Source organism: Acomys minous (assembly GCF_964271855.1).
Source record: "Acomys minous genome assembly, chromosome: 10".
Classification (NCBI taxonomy): Eukaryota; Metazoa; Chordata; class Mammalia; order Rodentia; family Muridae; genus Acomys; species Acomys minous.
The window spans coordinates 101,498,463-101,516,586 of record NC_140491.1 but is presented as its reverse complement, the minus strand read 5'-3'; the positions used below and the strand labels follow the sequence as shown (position 1 = coordinate 101,516,586).

Sequence of the window (18,124 nt, the reverse complement as noted above, 5' to 3'; positions counted from 1 at the left end):
ATGTATATGCATACATATGATCCTTCAGGCTATATGTATACAGACAATATACATGTGTAGATATACATATACAGATATACAGACATATATATGAACGTCTATCAAATAATGAAAAGACAATTTAAAGAATAACAAATACACAGCTGGTATATTCATAGTAAACATGAGTATATCCAGAAATAAACATGTTATTATTGGAAAGCAACGTGTGTAAAACCAGAAACTTTTGTCTTATAACAGAGAAACAAAGAACCAGCAGTGGTTGAAAGAGGGATTAAGACTGAACCAGAAGGATTAGTGAAAACACTGTTTGGTAATGCACCTGCACTTGTGTTAACAAGCCAAGTTTAGATACCAGCGTTGGAAAAAAAAACATATATTTGACTAAATATATATTATACTTTCTTAGAGTATATCATATGAAGTTTAAGAATCTCAAAATTCTGTTCTGTTTCCTTCTTATTAATTAGAACATTTTGTCTTCATTTTCATTGTGCAGACATCTTTCTCGTTTGTTTTCTAGTCCGACAGCTGTGAAAGTATAGAATGAAAAAAATGGCTAGGTTCTTTCTCTTCTAAGTTGTAGAATACAAAGTTTACTTTATTTTTTTTCTCCTTTATTAATTTATTCTTGTTACATCTCAATGGTTATCCCATCCCTTGTATCCTCCCATTCTTCCCTCCCTCCCATTTCCCCCTTATTCCCCTCCCCTATGACTGTTCCTGAGGGGGATTACCTCCCCCTGTATATGCTCATAGGGTATCAAGTCTCTTCTTGGTAACCTGATATCCTTCCTCTGAGTGCCACCAGGTCTCCCCCTCCAGGGGACATGGTCAAAGGTGAGGCACGAGAGTACATGAGAAAGTAATATCCCACTCTCCACTCTACTGTGGAGAATGTTCTGACCATTGGCTAGATCTGGGTAGGGGTTTAAAGTTTACCGCCTGTATTGTCTTTGGCTGGTGCCTTAGTTTGAGCGGGACCCCTGGGCCCAAATCTGCCTATCATAATGTTCTACTTGTAGGTTTCTAGGACCCTCTGGATCCTTCTACTTTGCCATTCTCCCATGATTCTCTCATCTAGAGTCCCACTAGAATGTCCTCCCCTGTGTCGAATAGGGCTTCCTCAAGACCCAGCTATTCCACTCCTTGGAATATACCCAGAAGATGCTCCAGCACACAACAAGAAAATTTGCTACACCATGTTCATAGCAGCCTTATTCATAATAGCCAGAACAGAAACAGCCTAAGTGTCCCTCAATAGAAGAATGGATAAAGAAACTGTGGTACATATACACTATGGAATACTATTCAGCTATTAAAAACAAGGAATTCCCAAAATTTGTGGATAAATGGATTGAGCTAGAAATGATCATAATGAGTGAGTTAACCCAGAAGCAGAAAGACTTAAATGGTATATACTCACTTATATCTGCATATTAGCCCAAGGGGCATGTCCCACGAAAGCCTTCACTTACCAACAAAGTTTACTTTAATTAATGAATACAAAGCACATGAATACTGAAGAGACAGAAAAATGTGTATCTTAAAGAGAGCAGCTAGCTATTGTCAGAGTGTTGTTACAAGAAAGAAAGGCTATAGAAGAGAATTCTTATGGGCTGGAGCAATAGCTCAGTTGGTAAAATGGTTGCCTTGCAAGCACAGGGACCTGAACCATATTTTTTAATGTATATTTATTTACTATAACGTACTCACATTTCATCCCAATTGTTATCCCTTCACTCTTATCTTCCCATTCCCTCCCTCATCTGCCTATTCCTTTCCCCTAGACCTTTGATGGGGGTAGGCTCCAAGCACAACTGTCTGGCTACAGCCTATTAGTTATCATCAGGATAGCCTGTCTCCCCTTCCTCTGTGTGCCTGATAGCTCATCTTTCCAAGGGGCAGTGACCAAACATGGGCACTAGAGGGCATGTCAGAGGTCAACCGCCCCCCCCCTACATGTAGAGAATCAGCAGTCTATCTGTTACATGTGAACAGGGGGGGTTGGTTCTCTGCATGCACTGTCCTTGGTTGGTGCCTCAGCTTGTGCGCGCCACCCTGTTTCCAGATCCGCAGGCCTTGATGGTTTTCCTGTGGGAGCTCCTGCCCCCTCCAAGACTTTCCATAACCCAACTCTTCCCTATAACCTTCAGCACTCCCTCCCAGACTCCAGCTTTGAGTCCCAGTATCTGCCCTGATTCCACCACTGGATGAAGTGTCTCGGAGGAGATCTGTTTTGGGCTAATATTCATTTATAAAAGAGTATATACCATGTTTGTCTTTCTGGGTCTGGGTTACCTTACTTAGGATGATCTTTCTAGTTCCATCCACTTGCGTGCAAATTTCAAGATTTCCTTGTTTCAATAGCTGAATAGTATTCCATTGTGTAAAGGTACCACAGTTTCTTTATCCATTCTTTGGCTGAGGGACATCTTGGTTGTTTCCAGATTCTTTCTAATATGAATAAGGCTGCTATAAACTTAGTTCAACAACTGTCCTTGTTTTACAGTGGAACATCTTTTGGGTATATGCCCAGGGTCTCAGGTATATAGGTGGGTCCTAAGGTTGCACTATTCCCAATTTTCTGAGAAAGTGCCAGATTAATTTCCAAAGTGGTTGTACAAGTTTGCACTCCCACCAGCAATGGAGGAGTATTTCCTTTTCTCCCCATTGTCACCACCATGTACTCTTACTAGAGTTGTTGATCTTAGCCATTCTGGTAGGTGTAAGATGGCATCTCAGAGTCATTTTGATTTGCATTTCCTTGATGACTAAGTATGTTGAACATTTCTATGCATGTTTCTTGGCCATTCAATATTCTTCTGTTGAAAATTCTGTTTAGATCTGTATTCCATTTTTTAATTGGATTATTTGGTTTGGTGGTGTTTAATTTCTTGAGTTCTTTATATATTTCAGATATTAGCCCTTTGTCAGATGTAGGGTTGGTGAAGATCTTTTTCCAGTCTGTAGGCTGTTGCCTTTGTCTATTGATAGTGTCTTTCACCTTACAGCTTTTCAGTTTCTTGAGGTCTCATTTATTAATTGTTGTTCTTAGAGCCTGAGCTATTGGTGTTTTGTTCAGGAATTTGTCTCCTATGACAATGAGTTCTATGCTCTCCCCCACTTTTTCTTCTAACAGATTTAATGTGTCTGGGTTTTTTGTTGTTGTTATTGTTGTTGTTGTTAAGATTTTTAATCCACTCTTCACAAGAGCCACAAATAATATAAAGTGTCTTAGTGTAACTCTAACCAAGCAAATGAAAGACATATGTGAAAAAAAAAGTCAAGTCTCTGAAGAAGGAAATTGAAGGAGACATCAGAAAATGGAAAGACCTCCCATGCTTGTAGATTGAGAGAATAAACATAACCAAAAATAGCCACTTTAGCAAGAGCAATCTACAGACTCAATGCAATACTATCAAAATACCTATGCATTTTTTACGGACCTTGAAAGATCAATTCTCAACTTATAAAAAAAAAAACAGAATAGCTAAAAAAAAAAAAATACTGTACAATAAAAGATCTTCCAGGGGAAACTCATCCCAGATCTCAATTTTTAATATAGAGCAACAATAATATAAACAGCATGCCACTGGCATAGATAAAAACCCAATAGCCTTGCATGTTTTCAGCAAGAGTTCTGCCAGTGATCTGTCTTCAGCCTGTTAAAAGTGATTTTTTGTACTAATAATTAATTCGTCTTTGCAATGGCAAACTTTATGATAAATATATTTATGGATTGGGGACTAATTTAGATAGATGGAACCTGATCTTTTATTGTTAATAAACGTCTTGGTTTCTAACTAGAACCTTTTGTGTGAACGTTTATGGGCCTTCTCATTAATCTTTTTACATTCATTGCACTTGAGGGGCAGGCATATATGACAGTATAAGGACATAGAGATCAGTTATACTTTAACATAGATCTAAGAAATGTGATTTTGCATATTTTTTTAGTTAAAGTGAGGAGGATACAAGTTACAGATCAGGTCACTGTCACTAAAGGGCTATTATGAAGCTAATGAGTCTTTTCTATACCACAGTAGATATCTGAGGGTCTGTGATTACTTGCCCATGCCCTTAAGGAAGTTAGGAACAACTCGCCTGTCATGTTAAATTTGATTTTTAAAGAGCAGTGGGCCAGCAATTTGCTTTTAACAAACCAACAAAGTGTGGCTTCCAGCTTACTGGTGGGCAGGCATTATTGAATTAAATTTCTCGGGATTGTTTTATTTAATTACAAGAACAGCTCACCAAACAAGCTAGTCACTGATTGAATTTCTAAACTCAGGTCTGTCGACTCAAGCCAAATGAGTCATCAGGAAAAATCTTCAGTGATTCAGTGATGCCAAGACCTTCAATATTCCAAGCCATGGACCCCTGTACTGGAAGATTTTGTACACACATAAATCCCTTTCCCAGTGTTACATTTATATATTTTTCTATATTGGACTGGGGAACAAGTCTTAACCTCAGTTTTGCCTTGATTACCTATGACACGATCAGCTTAGACAAACCATCTGATGCTCTAAATGACACCTCAAAAGGACTGATTTCAATTACCTTAAGTTTCATTAAATACGGAAACAGTTTTCAGCGGGATCAGTGTGTTGTAGAGTGTAGATTTGATCTCACTGCCACATACCATTGTAAATGATGAAACTAGAATGAAGAAAGAAAACATGACCTATAAGCAGAGTTTCCACTACTTGTTGGCATCAAAAGTTATTGAACAGAACTTTTCTAGAATGTTCACCAGCTTTTCCATTATGTTCCTTCCCAAATGAAAACTTCATACATTGCATTTGTGCCCCATTTAAAAAATTTACTTGTTACAACCTTTAAAAAAGACTAAAATACCAAAGATCATCCTTAGCATGAATATGAAGCCAAGTCATTCATCCTTGAGATATAATCAATATGGAAAGAGTTCATTATCTAACTTACATTTGCTCATGGGAAATCACAAAAGGCTCTTAAAACAATGTTTAGTGTTTTCCCTTTAAATTGAATGATGCATTTTAAAAGATTTCCTCATCTAAAAAGGCCAATGGTTAAATTTTAATGTTGACTTTATTGAACATTGTCCCTTTCAGAACAGTGAGTTTGAAAATTGCAGGCTGAGATTTGCATATCAAATCAAGATGGTTAATAGCTGTTGAGGCTCAATGGGGAGTAATTAATGTAGTCTGAGAGTATTTGGATTTTCATTTCTAAGCCATAAAATAGATTTGAGTGGCACATTACTTATTTCATTACTGTGACAATGTACCTGGCAAAAACAGCTTAGTAAATTCTGTTTGGTTGACAATACTAAAGGACACATATCCATCATCCATCATGACAGCGAAGGAGAGGTGGGAGGACCAGGAGGTGGCGGTCATGTTGTGCCCACAGCCAGGAAACAAGCAGTGATTCATGCTTGTGCTCAGCTTGCTGTCTCCTTTTCATTTTAGGCCAGAAGCGTAGCTCAAAGTACCACCCATGTGAACATAGGAGTCCATCCACACTACAAGTAACCTAATCTAGCTAATTTTAGACAGACACACGAGAGATTAGTTTCATGGTAAGTCAAGATGACAACAAGGTTAACCATCACATGGGAGACTGAAAGAAAAGTGTCAATTTGGAAGATTCATTTGCTTTAATATAGATATTTGTATATATAAGACGTTGACTGCTGTCTCTAGGTGGTATGTGGAAACCTTATTTATTACCTTTAATGGGGGTACATACTTATAACTCATACATATATTATGAATATTTATGATAATGTATACTTATAATTCCAGGACTCATTATTCAGGAGTGAAGAGGAGGTGAGGGCACAAAGGAAAGGTTATGAGTTTGAAGCCTGTCTAAGCTACAAAGAGAGGCCAGAGGATAGTGTGGTCCTGGAAGTAGGTAGACTCTCTCTGGGTTCATAGGAATAATCCAAGGATTCTCTTCCAAGTAAAATTGCTGTTTTTCTGTGTCTCTGAGCATCCTTTAAGCAGTGCCGAAGTTATGATCCTCTCATGATTTATGACAGTATCACAGTTGTTCAAATATAAGGTTGTTTTATAGGCCTCTGCCTTATAAGCTTATTAAAATATGGCCAAGAAGCAGAGAAAAATTGATGATGGAGTACCTGACCCTAAGTAGAACAGATATATCACCCACTCTTAGTCACTGAAAACATTGCAGAACAGTGGACAGAAAGAATATAAGAACCAGGGGGAAGGGAAGAAACATAACAAAAAGACATGTGGACACAACACAGCCGCCACACACATGAATTCATTGCAGCTGGGATTATCTACACAGACCCTCATGTGATTGGATCAATGACCACTCATCATGAATGAGGGAGGAGCCTGTGAGACCTCACCCTTCCCTGAAGGACAAATGGCAGTAAATGGTTGTTGGGGAAGCAGCTCTCATTTTTGTCAGTGGTATGACTCTGATAGGATTCCTTTGCTGCGGTGCATAGCCTTCCACCCAGGCTTGTGCAAATATTGCCAATTAAACTCATTGTCCACACACAAATAAAACATGAAGGTGAGTGAGAGAGTCATGTTGGAAAGAAGTGGTTCAGTGAGTGATGGATGGATATGAAAGAGTAACAGGGTTATAATGATAAAGTTTGTTATAGATATGTGTGAAACATGGTATTATAAGTACAAGCAACATATTAAGTATCAAGTACCAAGTGGTAGAGCACTTGTCCAGTGTGCAGAACACCCTCGGTTCCTTCTCTACTACTTCATACACAGAAACTAAAAACATTTTTAATTATCATAGTTAAAAAGCATAATTTGTCTTTAATTTGTAATGTATTTATTTTTATTTATATATCAACCCTTCTCCCAACTAAATGGAGAGCAATTTACACTGGTTCTCCATCAATGTTTCCAGTGAATATCTGCAGTGGGTTGACTGATTTGAATTTGAGTGACTGCACAAAATCACTAGTACACACCTAATCTGTCTGTTTGATGTGTCATTTGTTCTCCAACCTGTCAGCCATCTTGTGGTATAAAATCATTATTAAGGTACTAATATTTAATCTGAGGCTAAAAAGGAAGGTGGGAAAGCATAATTTTCCGTTCTTCCTTTCTGGTATTATATGGAGATGTGATAGCCCATCTTACAGCTCTCTAGCCTGAGATAACTTCATCTCCGCTCATGAGGAATGCCAGACAATACCATTTCCTAATTTTGCTCAAATTATCAATCTACTGCCACAACAAAGTACTTGGACCTAAGGGCTTAAAGGGGGGCAGGGATTGTATCTTACAGTTGTAGATGCTGGAAGTTTAAGATAATCTGGTCCTGTCGATTGAATATCTGGCGGAGGCCCCTCCGGGATGCATCAGGCCAGCACCACGCAGCAGGAATACCAGGGGATGCACACAGAAGAGATGCAGTAAAATGAGACCTGGAAGTCAGGGATCAAGTTTGCTCTTGTTATAGTAATACATTTTTTTCCTTCTGATTATTCTTCTTGTGAGAACAAGTCTTGTTATGTAGCCCAGGCTAGCCTCAAAACTGTGATTCTCCTGCTGCAGTCTCCTGAGTGCTGGGATCATAATTGTATCATCCTGCATAATAAAGAAAGAGGCTCCTGCCAAGTACATTAATCTTATCTAAGGGCAGAATTCCCAGACTTGCTTACTATGTGCATCTCTTAAAAGTTTTGCCATTTTGTCCACCACCATGTTGGAGAGTGAGCCTTTGGCATATAAATGTTTCCAGAATAAACCACATGAAACTCATAAGAGACTAATTACCTAGAATTCACTCATAAAAAAAAATGGATGGGGGGTAAATATCAGAATATACATTTCCTGTTAGGTTTCAAATAAAGGACCAAGTATATAGATGTTTTTGTTTTTTATTTTCAAAAAATACTCTTATTATGAAATAATAATGATTTATTAAATAATTGTTTGTAGGTATCATTACTTTTGAGAACAAATTCTGATATATTAAAAACTTCAGAAAAGTAAGAGCAATTTTAGTGAATGCTTTAGACAAGAAAATTATGTTAGAGATTGTCATCAAAAAAATTCTTTTCTATATGAGGTTTTCTATATGAGGTTTTCTGTATGAGGTAACTGGCACCAGGGGCAGCTGGGTCACCTCCTCATGGTCTCAGGGGTAATAAAAGTGTGAGGCGAACCATAAATATGAATGCATGAGGCTCACACCACATTCTTTCTGCTACATTAAGATGCTCATTATTGACTAGAGGATCCTGTGTTCTGCACTTTGCTTCTCTGAAATGAACATTAAATAATAAATAGCTTAACATCCATACTAATTTGATGGTGTTTTCTTTTTCAGCTTTCTACATGGAAAGGAGAAGTCTTGTTAGGTTGTTGATTATTACACTGTAGAAGCATGTGTTCTGTGCCATTGTTAGGTTACTGATGAGTCAAACTGTAGGAGTGTGTTCAGAAGCCATTTGCTAGGAATTCAGAGGATATCCTCTAAGGATGGCGTAGTGTTTCCACAGTTGGCTCAGATGCCTACTTAACTCTCAATAAATGTGATATAGCATGCTAGTAACACTATCAGAAAGTTACTTCTTTGGAGTTTAATGTTTTAAATGGCGTCAACAACCTGTGTAGACCTTGGGCCGTATATAGGTTACAAAGTGGAGTTGGCACAACCTTGTCTGACAAAAGTGACAGACATTTAAAATGGTGCCATAGAAGATATTAAGGTCCCAATAAAGCATCTGAACTGAAAGAGGCATGAGTAAATATAATGTCCTGACGATAGAGAGAAACAAAAAGGTAAAATGTAAAGTGTCCTCCTTCCTTGTAAACTTAATTGACTTCAGATGTCGGTGTTAATGTCAAGAAAAAAAACTATTGACATAAAAGGGTTACTTTACCCAAGGAAGAAAAATTAGTGTCTCCTAGCGTTTGGTTTAGACCTGGCATTCCAAACCATCCTGTCTCTTTGTCCCATGAATAGATTTGTGTGCCACAACCCCTGCTTGGTAGATCAAGGATCTTCCAGTCTCTTGGAGAAAAATATTTACTGTGCCTTTTTCTTTTCCATGACAACTCAGTCCTCAGTTAATTTATCAGTTCTTTTCCCTTGGAAGTGGGTAATAATCACACACCAATATACTATTAAGTCGCCATGCTCATGCCCATAGTGGCTTCTAAGATATAGAGGACTGCTAGGAAGCAAACGCTACATCAATAAGCCTTGCTGATCACATCGACTACTGGTTCTAAAATCTGGATGAAAATATAAAGAAAAACTGAATTTCCACAGTCTCAGTCTATCGTTTCAAAGTGGAGCACCTTGTAACATAGAGAGTGAACACAGCCAGAATTTCCTAATTCTAATTAAACACAGTTACTAACATAAACATCTTCAGTAGTTTGGCTGATGGAGCTCAGGAGCTAGCTTATATAAAGCATATAAGATATGAATTTTTGCAATACTCCAAGCAAAATTTCAAAACTTTATTCCTAAGATGAAAAATAACTAGATAAATGTAGACTGAAGAATACTTCACAAAACCAATTATCTTCAAAAGAATCAAGGTGGTAAAAACAAAGACTTGTTAAGGAGGAGAAAGGCAGAGATAGAGGGCTGGGGAGGAAGGGGAGAGGGAGAGGGAGGGAGGAGGCTAGCAAGATAGAACAATTGAATTTTAAAAAACTGGAGAAGCTCAGGTTAAAAACTTCAACCTAAATAATAATGGTTTGCTGATATCAATTTTTACTCTTGATAATTAAGCTATTTTACATAAGTGGTAAGATTATAAGAAGAAGGTACATGGCATTATGAGAAATTTTTATACTATCTTTATCCTGCCTTGAATAGCTAAAGTTATTTCAAAGTAGAGATTGTTTTTTAAAAAAAAAAAGTGTGAAGACACACTGCCTAAGGACCTGGACTCAAGTCCCAGTTTACATATAGTGCAGTCAGCAACTGCCTATAACTCCAGTTTCAGGATATGCCCTCTTCTGGCCTCTATGGGTGCCACACAAACCCCATACACATACACACATAAAAAGGCATATGCATAATAAACTAGTTAAAAATTAAAAGTTTGGCATCTGAGGAGATCCTCAGTGAGCAAGAACAATTTCTGTTGAATGCAGAAGGAATGAAGTTCAGGTCCCTTCCCCTGAATAAAAAGACAGGAAAAAGGCACACATGTCCCAAATCCCAGCATTGTGTGGAAGAGACAGACTGATCAAAGAACTTATTGACCATTCCCCCTTGCCAAAACAGCAACCTTCACTTTTATTGAAAGACCTTAAGCCCAAAAATAATGTGGAAAACAACAGATACCCCTTCCGGCTTCCACATGTGCACATATGGGCATTTGCTCCAGATACATACATACATACATACATACATACATACATACATACATACACATATATGTATGTATATATGTATACATATATATTTTATTCCATACCATACATTAATAAATAAAATATTTAATGAAATAAAATCTTGTAGAAGAGCCAACAGATACTGGAAGGCTAGAAATTAATGTATACATGTGCAGCTGGTGGCCTGTGATACTAACTCCTATTATCATCTGCATATAATAGATATTGCATGATAAAAATCAGCTGAGAGTTCTAACTCTCTATGACCTGGGAGAGGTACAAATGCCTGGTGGCTCACAAATGTCCTATTCTTTCCATGGGGAGTTTTAAAGACTGATAGTGGCTCATGAGAATTATACCTATAAATCCTACAATTTTTATAGGCATACCCTTATATAGCTACAATTCCAACACCTACTCTTTGTGGTGTGCATCTCTTTATATAGGGATGGATGTCCTTTGCTTCTTGAATTACTGCATAATTGCTGAGACTATTTGGTTGAAGTAGTACATTTAAAGCATGCTAACAGCAAGCTCTGATGTGTGCTGGGCAGAGAGTTTCCCAGTACTCCACAGAACTCTGTCATCCCTTTGTGTTGCTCTGTGGGTTGTGATGCAATGATGCCTGTGTTCATTTTGTTCTCTCTGGTTAATAACATTTGTAGAAGTAATAATTAAAACAGCAACAACAACAATAATAATAATAATAAGTGCTTGTTGAGGTCTCCTTGGTCCAAATATAATTTTAAGTGATTTTGTGCTTAACATTTAATTCTCTGGATTATTTGTATACCCATTTTGCAGATGAGTAAACAGAAGCATACATTTAGGTAACTTGGTAGGGCAACAACTTTTTCATATTAGACACTAGATTAGTAAGTAGGCAACCCAGCTTGTGCTTTCCAGACTGAAGATATTTCAGCTCACCACATTCTCTTGTAATCCATCTTATCCTTGCTATATGCCAGGGAGCTATACCAAACAAGCACTGAGAATTGAATATGAGACTTTCAAGGTGTAAATGGTGTAAATGGCCCTCAGATGTAATTAGATTCTAAGCCTAACTTCTCAACCAGCAGGGTTGGAGCCTTCTAATTCTTTGCCAAGATGGAGACAGCCAGCCTTTTTATAGGGTCTTTAGCAGCCTTCCTGGCAGCTATCCAATTGGCATCCATACCAAGTGTCTTCTCCTTCCTCAATATCCCCACAGAAGTTGGTGAGATGTCTCATTTACATGATACAAGGCAAATAACATGATTCATTTAATGCATTTTCAGTATACCCTGAATTTCCTGTAGTCCCATATGAGTTCAATGAATTACAGAAGTGTGGCAGTTGTCTACTTTTCTGCCATAGTAATATTAACTTAAGTGACATTCATCACTATGAACACACACACACACACACACACACACACACACACACACACACACACTTACACACATTTGGCTGTCTAAAACTTATTATCTCTCCTACAGATTGGCTTAAGGTATCACTGAAAGCCTGAGTTAAGAGTCACTGGGCCCCGGGCTGGCCAAATAGCTCAGTGGGTAAAGAGACTAGCCTCTAGGCCAGAAGACCTGAGTCTGATCCCTAGAACCCATGTAGTGGGAAGATAGAGCTGACCCCTGCAAGTGGGGCTTTCAGTTGACATGACCTACAAGTCAGTTAAGCTCCTTCACCTTCACAAAGTTTTATTTCTTTTTTAAAATTTTATTTTATTAATTTATTCACATTACATCTCAATTGTTATCCCCTCGCTTTTATCTTCCCATTCCTCCCTCTCTCTATCTTTCACCCCGAGGTTTGTGACAGAAGAGGACCTTTTTCCCCACCTTAAGGTCACAGCCTATCAAGTCTCAGACTGGTAGCCTGCTTATCCTCTTTCTGAGTGCCACCAGGCCTCTCCACCAAGGGGAAGTGGTCAAATATGGGGCACCAGAGTTCATGTCAGAGTCAGTCCCTGCTCTCTTGAAACTGCTGAGAATGTCCTGTCCGTTGGCTGGATCTGAATAGGGGTTCAATGTTTACTGTATGTATTGTCCTTGGTTGATGCAGTAGGTTGAGCAGAACTCCCTGGGTTCAGATCTGCCCATCATGATGTTTTTCTTTTGAGTTTCTATGACCCTATACATCCTTCTATTTCCCAATTTTCCCATATTTCCCTCACCTAGAGTCCCAATAGAAAGGCCCTACATCTATCCTCATCTCCTGGTAAATGAAAACTTTCATAGGATTTGGGCTAGTGTCCTATTATAAGTGAGTATATACCATGTGAGTCTTTCTGAGTCTGGGTTAACTCACTCAGGATGATCATTTCTAGTTACACACATTTGCCCATAAACCTCAGGATTTCCTTGTTTTTAATAGCTGAGCAGTATTCCATAGTGTAAATGTACCACAGTTTCTTTATCCATTCTTTGACTGAGGAACATTTAGGTTGGTTCCAGGTTCTGGCTATTACAAATAAGGCTGCTATGAACATGGTTGAGTATATGACCTTGTTGTGTTGTGGAGTGTCTTCTGGGTATATTCTAAGGACTGGAATAGCTGGGTCTTGAGGTAGCCCTATTCTCAGTTTTCTGAGAAAGTATCAGATTGATTTCCAAAGTGGTTGTACAAGTTTGCACTCCCACCAGCAATGAAGGAGTGTTCTCCCTTTCTCCACATCCTCGCCAGCATGTGTTGTCACTTGAGTTTTTTATCTTAGCTATTCTGATGGGTGTAAGATGGACTCTCAGAGTCATTTTGATTTGCATTTCTCTGATGACTAAAGAGGTTGAGCATTTCTTTAAGTGTTCCTCGGCCATTCAATATTCCTCTGCTGAGAATTCTCTGTTTAATTCTGAGCCCCATTTCTTAAGCTGTACTATAGAGCAATAGTAATTAAAACAGCATGGTACTGGCATAGAAATAAGCTGGTTGACCAAGGTAATCAAATAGAAGACCCAGAAATAAATCCACACACATTTGGACACTTGATTTTTGACAAAGACGCTAAATCTATTCAATGGAAAAAAGATAGCATCTCTAACAAATGGTGCTGGCCTAACTGGATGTCTACATATAGAAAAATGCAAGCAGACCCATATTCATCACCATGCACAAAACTCAAGTCCAAGTGGATTAAAGACCTCAACCCATAACCAGAGACACTAAATCTGTTAGAAGAAAAAGTAGAGAAGAGCCTGGAACTCATTGGCACGGGAGACAACCTCCTGAACAGAACTCCAACAGCCCAGACCCTAAGGTCAACAGTTAATAAATGGGACCTCATGAGGCTGAGAAGCTTCTGTAAGGCAGGAGACACTGTCAGCAGAAGAAAGTGACAGCCTGCAGACTTGGAAAAGATCTTCACCAACGCTACATCTGAAAAAGGTCCAATATCCAAAAATATATAAAGAGCTCAAGTCTTATTTCTCTTATACATGTGAGTAGTCTGAGTTTACAGAAGCCTGAGAATAGAGTCTAAAGGCTCTCTGAGGCTGCACTTTTCATATCTCACGATCAGACAGTGCCCAGATGACTCGTGTGTGGTCTGGAAAATCGAGATCACTGAGGACAATTAGAGGAAAGACAAGCCTGAAAATGAAGGGGAAGCGTGAGACTCGCAGCAGATGTGGAATGATATCAGGAAGGAAGAGGTGTAGCGGGAGTTAGAGGGATGCAGGGGAAGGACCAGCTGATTGCTCACCTCCCCCACGCCCACCCACGACTAAGCCTCTGTCTAGAGTCCAGGTCAGGCGTCTTTTCTGGGTGCCAAGGCAGCTCCCAGGTGGCCAGATCTCTATGATTGTTTACCTGCCCATATTTCCCAATAGACTGCAAGCCCCAGGGGACAAGGACTAAAAAAGTTTCCTTTGTATTTGTGTCCCCAGCATCTGGCTTTGGTTTTGGTACATAGCAGATTTTTAAAAACATTTTTTTGCCACCTCCCAAAAAAAAAAAAAAAAAAAAAAAACGCAAGAAAAAGTAAAATGCATGTTAAACTTGATAAACTTGATATGATACTTTGAGATGTGATACTGAATTTTGATATATATCTTTGTATTCCAAACCTCTATGTATTATACCTTAAATATACACAGCAAATTGTTATTGTTGTTGTTTTTAATGTTGTTAGCAAGGCATAAAGACACTGAAGGCAATTTGGAGGCAGTGTCAGGAGGACCACGATGCATTCAACAGCATTCTATTCCATAAATAAACAAGTGTTTTCTGAAATACAAATAAAGTGAAACAAATGTTTCAAAGGAATCTGCAGAGTCACACAAGCTCCAACATTTTGTCATTCATTATAGGTAAAACTGAGTGGGCGTGGCTTTAAATCACAGTTTCTGTCACTTTGTGTTAGCAAGTTGTGGAACAAGGAACTGGCAATGTAAGCATCCAACTTCTTGTTATTCATTTTTGCTTTAGTGTTTGACTTTAATTTTAAAAAGTCTTCAAGGTGAATCCCATTAGTTTTACTAGCTGGCTACTATAATGGGATTTTAAAATAAATTTTAATGCCAATAATAACCCTGTGCAATTTAATATGTTACTACTTAATTTTCAGTTGCTAAATCCCTTTCAAAATAAGACTAATTTTTAAAGCCAGCATTTAATATAAATTACATAGTAAGGCAATTTGTGGACAGAGAAAGTTAAAAACCTTTCTACTTTTTTGAACCACACAGAAATTATATTAGCAATAAAACCGTGTCAATGTAAAAATAATTGAAGATAAAAATGAAGGGATATACACTTTGTTTATATGAGAAAATAGATAAACGCATTTATCTATTTTGTGCAATGTTATAATCCAAGTCATCACTACCTGTTTCTCCAGCTTTGCTTCCGTAACATCAGCTCATCTTTGCATACACACAGCGGCGTATGTGATCCAACCAATGCCTTCATTCCTTGCTGCATTTGCACTCTTTTGTTTGAGATCATTTCCTTCTGCAAGCAGAACTATGTTTAGTTCATTGTGTATTTTAGTGCAGGAATGAATGTAAGCTTAAAAGCAAACTGAAGTGTTATATTGAGGAACTCATGGGTTACTTATATACTGATTGATACAAGCTGGCCTAATTCTAGACTTCTTACTGCAAACTTAAGTTGGGGATAATTTTAGGTAAGGTTTGCGATGGTTGTTGAATTTATGACAACAAAATACATAATACAGCTGTTAATCTCTAAATAAAGTATATGAGAAATATTGATCATAGATGTGGCAAAGAGTAAAGTAACCATAAAGGCAATCAGTCTGAGGTATGAAAATGCATGTATTTAAACAAGCATAAACTCTTAGACAATATGCTGTTGGATCTGCCAAGATTACAGCTTGGCTCTCTCCATGTGGAGTAGATAATATGCTATTTATTTTGATAAAAAACAAAAAAGAAATTTTAAGAATGGATAAAGAAACTGTGGTACATATACACTATGGAATACTATTCAGCTATTAAAAACAAGAAATTCCCGAAATTTGTGGATAAATGGATTGAGCTAGAAATGATCATAATGAGTGAGTTAACCCAGAAGCAGAAAGACTTAAATGGTATATACTCACTTATATCTGCATATTAGCCCAAGGGGCATGTCCCACGAAAGCCTTCACTTACCAGGAAACTGAGACAGAGGGGAGGACATTCTAGTGGGACTCTAGATGAGAGAATCATGGGAGAATGGCAAAGTAGAAGGATCCAGAGGGTCCTAGAAGCCTACAAGTAGAACATTATGATAGGCAGATTTGGGCACAGGGGTCCCGCTCAAGCTAAGGCACCAGCCAAGGACAATACAGGCGGTAAACCTTAAACCCCTACCCAGATCTAGCCAATGGACAGAACATTCTCCACAGTAGAGTGGAGAGTGGGATATTACTTTCTCACATACTCTGGGGCCTCACTTTTGACCATGTCCCCTGGAGGGGGAGACCTGGTGGCACTCAGAGGAAGGACAGCAGGTTACCAAGAAGAGATTTGATACCCTATGAACATATACAGGGGGAGGTAATCCCCCTCAGGAACAGTCATAGGGGAGGGGAATAAGGGGAAAATGGGAGGGAGGGAAGAATGGGAGGATACAAGGGATGGGATAACCATTGAGATGTAACAAGAATAAACTAATAAAGGAGAAAAAAAAGAAATTTTAAGAGAGCGAAATAAAACATTAGTCAAGAGGTCTCACAGATCCTTTATTGGCTATTCAATGCAATGTTAATCAAATCATGGTTATAGCCACTAGTATTTGTAGCCTGAAGCTGAAAATCTCCAGTTACCCGAAGGGTTCCCAACTCTAAGAATCACTTATGATGCATTTTATTTACAGCTACAGTGTTCAAGCACTAGTGGCCCAAGAACTAGTTTCTACTAATGCTAAATTTAGCCTTTGTATAAAGTCACAAAAGATATATTGTAAAGAAGTACATGGTAACTGCATTATATCTTGATGAACAACAATCAAAATGATTAGTCTAATCTGTTTATATTAAAATTTAATTATTGATGCCTGGGATATAGCTCAGTAGGTAAGATAACTGAACTATAAGCAGGAAGACCCAAGAATGCCAGCATCTACATAAAAGCTACACATGGTTGATAGTGCCTGTACCATTGGAAAACAGATAGATCCTGAGAGCCCATTGGCCAGCCAGGTGGCTGAATGGGCAGCTTCTATTTCAAAGAAACAGCACGTCTTAACGAATCAAGCAGAGAACAATAGAAGAAGACTCAATATCTTACTCTGATCTCTTCATTTGCATACTTACACCAACGCATTACACATGCACACGCATGATGAAGTTATCACTAGCCAGCAGCAGCCTTTGGAAATTTTGAGGATGTATCTTTCAAACTCTGTAAAGAAAGAAGGACATATATTCATTCTCCTGACAATTTCCATTTGTACCTCCTGTCTTGGTACTCCAAATGAAGAATATGCAAATTATTGACAAACAATTCTTATTTTGAATAAGGGCACCATGGTTCTCTGGGATGAAGTCAGGTGTGGAAATGAAACCATGACAGCACAAGCAGTGGTCTCTCTTTCCTCAGGAGACGTCATCAAGTGTTCAGATCACAAAATGTAGCTATTTCCCTTATTTACAACTCCTAGAACAGATAAAATGTGCTCACACTTGGCTTCAGTGTTACCCACCTCCTCCCTACAATCTCCAGATTCAGTTAGACACTATCTTGGAATCTCTTATCTAAATAGCCCAACTAGTGAGTGGTTAAACTGCACTTACATTTTTATTTCAATATATTGATGTGATGGCTACCAAGATGTCAGATTTTTATACTTGAATATCTGTGTATATAGCTGCACTGCTCACAATAAGCAGGAGACGGACATAGAACCAGCCTAGAACTTGTTAACTGATTGACAAATAAGGAAAATATGGTGCAGACGCACAGTGGGATTTTTATACAACCGTTACAAAAAGAAGAAATAATGACATTCAGAAAAATAGATGACATGGAAATCATATTTGTAAGTGAATTTTAAAAGACTCAAAAAGATAAATACTCGATGATTTTTCTCATTTTCAGAATGCTTGTTTATTTGTTTGTTTGTTAAATGACTCCATGGGGAAGTGCTTTTATATTTCTTCCTATAATGTGACACCAGTGCATTATTGGTAACACAGAATTACTAACTCATGTGTGTAATCCACACTCATATCTATGCAATCACCTTGATCTTATATCTTTCTTTCCATCTGTTCAACAACACCTGTGCTTGTCACCACAAAAGGTCACATATCAGGTCAGTCC

The 18,124-nt window shown here is 38.2% G+C and overlaps 1 long non-coding RNA gene across 2 annotated transcripts in view; it reads right to left on the bottom strand.

The window, feature by feature from the left end:
* Nucleotides 1-15,990, bottom strand: part of LOC311606769 — a 61,396-nt gene extending 45,406 nt beyond the window's left edge. For both annotated transcript variants that reach the window (XR_014782431.1, XR_014782432.1), the window contains exons 1-3: nt 15,181-15,990; nt 7,283-7,423; nt 4,567-4,665 (exon numbers count right to left, since the gene is read on the bottom strand). This is a non-coding gene — a long non-coding RNA (uncharacterized lncRNA). The remainder of the gene's footprint in view (nt 1-4,566; nt 4,666-7,282; nt 7,424-15,180) is intronic.
* Nucleotides 15,991-18,124: the final 2,134 nt, after the last annotated feature.